Source organism: Pseudophryne corroboree, chromosome 7 (assembly GCF_028390025.1).
Source record: "Pseudophryne corroboree isolate aPseCor3 chromosome 7, aPseCor3.hap2, whole genome shotgun sequence".
Taxonomy (NCBI): domain Eukaryota; kingdom Metazoa; phylum Chordata; class Amphibia; order Anura; family Myobatrachidae; genus Pseudophryne; species Pseudophryne corroboree.
In genome coordinates this window covers 358,032,139-358,038,972 of record NC_086450.1, presented here as the reverse complement: position 1 = coordinate 358,038,972, position 6,834 = coordinate 358,032,139, and positions in this window count along the sequence as shown.

Here is a 6,834-nt window from a genome sequence, read left to right as displayed (position 1 = left end):
ATCTTGACCAACCACAAAACCACACGGACAATGATATCACATTATTTCAGTGGTGCAGTGGTGCAGCGGTGAACAAAGATACCAGACTTGTGCAGTTTCAGGACAATATGTGGAATAGGATACAGCATTAAATAATATGTACTGTACAGTTTACAGAACATGGAAAGTCTGCCTAACAACATGCTTAAGTGCTCACAGCAAATGTGAACTTTCTTACATTTTGAAGAACTTTCTGATCAGACAGCACAGACTTTATCGCCAATGCATTAGGGTTACCTAATATCTGCTTTGCATTCTAGGAAATGCAGAGCCATTGGGCCCCAGGAAGGATGAGGACACTTACTGAAATCGTTTTTATTCAGATTCAGTATGATATCCCGCCTGTCAGTAGACCGACGCTGGGATCCCAACAGCTGTAATACTGGCGGCGAGCGCATGTCCCCTCGTGGGCTCGCTTCGCTTGCCACGTGTTGGGCCTGGTGGCAACCAGTTATGTTCCCACCACCCAAGTGGGATGAACCACCACCCAAGTGGGGATTCTGGCCGGTGGTCGGGATTCCTACCGCCAATATTTGAGCGGGTGTCGGGATTCCGGCTTTGGTGTCCCGACAGCCAGCAAAATGAATGCCTTTTATTCTATATGTGGCAGAAAACGAATAGCACACAAATGAAATTATTCATCTAGTAGCACTAGTGGAATGGACAGTTAATGAATCGTGTTACTCCAATATAAATTGACAAGTAAAACATGGAAGCTCAGCCAAAATGGATACCTGGATGCCCAAAAAACCCACTAACTACCCCTGAAACTGAAATGCAGGGTCGCACCCAGGATTTTGTACAACGGTCCAACCTGGGTGCAACCCTGCTGAGACCCCTTCAGAGAGGCAGCTGGACCCGATCAACGACGTCACTGGACACGTGAGCAGTGCCGGCGTTTGTAGATTAGATAATTTCCTAGCGCCAGCTTATCCTTATGTTGTAAATGGGTGCCAGGTCGCATTGACCTGGCTTACCTGTTTACAATGCACCGAGACCCAGGACCAACCATACAAGCTAGCTGGGTTGGACTGCCGGGTCACTGCACCTGGATTAACACTTTTCCACTGAGCCGCACCTGGGTTATCAGGCCATATAACCCAGGTTTTAGCAGCAGTGGAAAAGAGGTATATCAATTAACTACATATACATAAAAAGTATACAGCGCTATAAAAGGTATAAGCAGACAGGTGTAGATGATGTATAATGTTAGAATTTATTTAAATACATGTTGTTCAATATTTCTCAGTAAAACAACTAAAACATTAAAATTGGAGCTATTCATGAAAGTGGATAACAACCAGTCTCTGGTAAATTAGGACATATAAGGACTAAATAATATTATCCAGTGGTAGGTGGACCTGGAAGGTGTTTAGCCTTTTAAGTGGGATGGAATGTTCCACAATATTTACCACTCTTAAAGATGGATTGTTCCCTTAGCGGTGGTTCAGATGGCACAGGCTCCAACGTAAGAAGTGAAGGGATTGAAGAAGTGGATAACCAGCAGGATGGCACACCATAGAATGAATCCCAGGCTAAGAGGTCCACTGTCCGATATTCTGGATGTCCCAAATGAAGTCCTTTTAATGATCCAAAATGTCAGTTCTGACGCGTTTCGCTGTCACAAGGGGCAGCTTTGTCAAAGGTATAGCTCCTAGCTCCATAGTTCCCCTTTTTATAGGAATGTCAATTACACATAATCATCACACCTGTCTGCAATCATTGAAATTTCATATATATACAATTTCATTAAAATACAATATTTTCAAACAATATAGCTATATGAGGCAAAACTATTTATTTATAAATTATTTATCTTTAAAAACGAGTATACGAAATACTTAAAATTAATAAACTTCCTTATAATTAATAGTCACATGATATTTCACTCAAACACTAGGTGGCATACTATCTCCAAATTCAATGAGCTTCTTTGTCCTCAGAACATTTCTCACTCTAGTGGCTAGAGAAAATCCGGTCATGTGACACACTCATCACGAGTCACATGATCGGTATTCATTTCCATAAACAAATCCAATGTGATCCGGTCATGTGACTTTTTAGACACATGACCGTAATCTACAGCCTCCCCAAATAACGTTATTTAATACTGACCACACAATCGTGGTCATGTGACGTATGCATCATCAACCCGGGTCCGCAATCGCGGTCACGTGATATGCGCATCACTAACCACATGACCCGTTTGAAACAGAATTGTTCAGAACATCATGTCTTTATGAAACAGGCAACAGAGATAGTAGATTCTTTTAAATTGCGTAATTATCCACAAGAGCTCCTAGATGGAGCATTAGAAGCAGTAGAAAAAATTAATAGAGAAGAACTATTTAAAACAAAAGCTAAAAACGATGAAGATGTGGGTTTAAAGGAAGTCCTTTTCATCTCTAAATACAATAACAGATCTGCTGAAATTAAGAAAATTGTTAAACAAAATTACCCTATATTACAACAAGACCCCATTTTAAGAGATTTGATTCCAGAAAATCCACGGATTATTTTTAAGAAAAATACCACTATGAAAGACAAATTGGCACCAAGCCTATTAAGAGAGATAACACAAGAAGAATCCAATAGATTAAACACATGGTTACCCACAAAACCACATGGATTCTATAAATGTAATAGAGTGCACGACTTGTGGATATGTTTTGAATAAAACCAAAAGTGTAAGATGTATAATTGATGGAACAGAATACCTACTTAGATCCTTTATGAATTGTGAGACCAGTTGGGTAATCTATCTATTACAATGTCCGTGTAATCTCTGCTACATAGGAAGAACACGAAAAATAAAATTAAGACTCTTAGAACACAGACGCAACATTATCAATAAAAATTACATCATAGTGTTTCAAGACATTATGTAAATTATCATTACAGTGACCCAAGTACGCTAAAACTCACCTGTTTAGAATACATTCCCATTACGAAGCGAGGAGGAGATAGGTTTAAAAGATTACAGAAACAGGAAATCTAGTGGATTTTTAAAATGAATGCTTTCCACCCTCATGGACTGAATGAGGATATGGAATTGAATGCTGTACTGTAAATACTTGTCATAAATATCTGCCTTTTATAAAGATCATATATTCTGGAAGATGAATGATAGGTGCGCACAACTTTTTATAAGATAGTGACTTTATTTGTTATGATGGATTATTTAATGAGTGTTTTTACTGTGTGTGTATATATATATATATATATATATATATATATATACATACACACACATACATACATACATACATACATACAGGTTGAGTATCCCATATCCAAATATTCCGAAATACGGAATATTCCGAAATACGGACTTTTTTGCGTGAGAGTGAGATAGTGAAACCTTTGTTTTTGGATGGCTCAATGCACACAAACTTTGTTTAATACACACAGTTATTAAAAATATTGTATTAAATGACCTTCAGGCTGTGTGTATGAGGTGTATATGAAACATAAATGAATTGTGTGAATGTACACACACTTTGTTTAATGCACAAAGTTACAAAAAATATTGGCTAAAAATGACCTTCAGGCGTTGTGTATAAGGTGTATATGTAACATAAATGCATTCTGTGCTTAGATTTAGGTCCCATCACCATGATATATCATTATGGTATGCAATTATTCCAAAATACGGAAAAATCCCATATCCAAAATACCTCTGGTCCCAAGCATTTTGGATAAGGGATACTCAACCTGTATTTTGTCTGATTATATTGGTGCTATATTTTCTATATATATATCACAATATTATTAATGAAATAAAATAGGCTAAAGATGATGTTATAATAAGAGATATATATAGATTTAAACTGTGTATCAATTTGTGTATCTGAGTCCGAGATAGAAGATAAAAATTTAAATTGAGGTATTATTATAGGTTGCCATGACAACAAGAATATTGTGTATAAGGAAGTATAAGATGTGAAATGTGCCCATCATATTGGTTTAGAACTGATCACGTGGGTTGTGGACAGACGATCATGTGATCGGAGATAAATACCATTACCACAGCCTGCGCTTATGTAAGTGATTGACTCGACACTGATCACGTGAGTTGCGGACTCGCAAACCATGTGATCGAGAGATATAAGGAAGCATAAGATGTGGAATGTGCCCATTCTATTGGCTTAGGACTGATCACGTGGGTTGCGGATTGACGATCACGTGATCGGAGATAAAATAAGAATTTACTCACCGGTAATTCTATTTCTCGTAGTCCGTAGTGGATGCTGGGAACACCGTAAGGACCATGGGGAATAGACGGGCTCCGCAGGAGACTGGGCACTCTTAAAAGAAAGATTAGGTACTATATCTGGTGTGCACTGGCTCCTCCCTCTATGCCCCTCCTCCAGACCTCAATTAGGGAAACTGTGCCCGGAAGAGCTGACATTACAAGGAAAGGATTTGGAATCCAGGGTAAGACTCATACCAGCCACACCAATCACACTGTACAACTCGTGATAACCATACCCAGTTAACAGTATGAACAACAACTGAGCCTCAGTAACAGATGGCTCATAACAATAACCCTTTAGTTAAGCAATAACTATATACATGTATTGCAGGGAGTCCGCACTTGGGACGGGCGCCCAGCATCCACTACGGACTACGAGAAATAGAATTACCGGTGAGTAAATTCTTATTTTCTCTGACGTCCTAGTGGATGCTGGGAACTCCGTAAGGACCATGGGGATTATACCAAAGCTCCCAAACGGGCGGGAGAGTGCGGATGACTCTGCAGCACCGAATGAGCAAACTCAAGGTCCTCCTCAGCCAGGGTATCAAACTTGTAGAACTTAGCAAATGTGTTTGAACCCGACCAAGTAGCAGCTCGGCAAAGCTGTAAAGCCGAGACCCCTCGGGCAGCCGCCCAAGAAGAGCCCACCTTCCTTGTGGAATGGGCTTTTACCGATTTAGGATGCGGCAATCCTGCCGCAGAATGAGCTTGCTGAATCGTGTTACAGATCCAGTGCGCAATAGTTTGCTTTGAAGCAGGAGCACCCAGCTTGTTGGGCGCATGCAGGATAAACAGCGAGTCAGTTTTCCTGACTCCAGCCGTCCTGGCTACATAGATTTTCAAAGCCCTGACTACATCTAGTAACTTGGAGTCCTCCAAGTCCCTAGTAGCCGCAGGCACCACAATAGGTTGGTTCAAATGAAACGCTGATACCACCTTAGGGAGAAATTGGGGACGAGTCCTCAATTCTGCCCTGTCCATATGGAAGATCAGATAAGGGCTTTTACAAGACAAAGCCGCCAATTCTGACACACGCCTAGCCGAAGCTAAGGCCAATAGCATGACCACTTTCCACGTGAGATATTTTAGCTCCATGGTCTTAAGTGGCTCAAACCAGTGGGATTTCAGGAAATCCAACACAACGTTAAGATCCCAAGGTGCCACTGGAGGCAAAAAAGGGGGCTGAATATGCAGCACTCCCTTAACAAACGTCTGAACTTCAGGCAGTGAAGCCAGTTCTTTTTGAAAGAAAATAGATAGGGCCGAAATCTGGACCTTTATGGATCCTAATTTTAGGCCCATAGTCACTCCTGACTGTAGGAAGTGCAGGAATTGACCCAGCTGGAATTCCTCTGTAGGGGCCTTCCTGGCCTCACACCAAGCAACATATTTTCGCCATATACGGTGATAATGTTGTGCTGTCACGTCTTTCCTAGCCTTTATCAGCGTAGGAATCACTTCATCTGGAATGCCCTTTTCGTTAGGATCCGGCGTTCAACCGCCATGCCGTCAAACGCAGCCGCGGTAAGTCTTGGAACAGACAGGGCCCCTGCTGTAACAGGTCCTGTCTGAGAGGCAGAGGCCATGGGTCCTCTGAGATCATTTCTTGTAGTTCTGGGTACCAAGTTCTTCTTGGCCAATCCGGAACGATGAGTATAGTTCTTACTCCTCTCTTTCTTACTATCCTCAGTACCTTGGGTATGAGAGGAAGAGGAGGGAACACATAAACCGACTGGTACACCCACGGTGTCACTAGTGCGTCCACAGCTATCGCCTGAGGGTCTCTTGACCTGGCGCAATATTTTTTTAGTTTTTGTTGAGACGGGACGCCATCATGTCTACCTGTGGCCGTTCCCAACGATTTACAATCAGCGTGAAGACTTCTGGATGAAGTCCCCACTCTCCCAGGTGGAGGTCGTGCCTGCTGAGGAAGTCTGCTTCCCAGTTGTCCACTCCCGGAATGAACACTGCTGACAGTGCTAGCACGTGATTCTCCGCCCATCGAAGAATCCTTGTGGCTTCTGCCATCGCCATCCTGCTTCTTGTGCCGCCCTGTCGGTTTACATGGGCGACCGCCGTGATGTTGTCTGACTGAATCAGCACCGGTTAGTTTTGAAGCAGGGGTTCTGCTTGACGCAGGGCGTTGTAAATGGCCCTTAGTTCCAGAATATTTATGTGAAGGGAAGTCTCCTGACTTGACCACTGTCCTTGGAAGTTCCTTCCCTGAGTGACTGCCCCCCAACCTCGGAGGCTTGCATCCGTGGTCACCAGGACCAGTCCTGTATGCCGAATCTGCGGCCCTCGAGAAGATGAGCACTCTGCATCCTTGCATGGAACCTGCCGAAGGGAATTGCTTCGTAAGAAGCTACCATCTATCCCAGGATTCGCGTGCAGTGATGCACCGACACCTGTTTTGGTTTCAGGAGGTCCCTGACCAGAGATGACAATTCCTGGGCCTTCTCCACCGGGAGAAACACCTTCTTCTGTTCTGTGTCCAGAATCATGCCCAAGAACAGCAGACGCGTCGCAGGAATCAG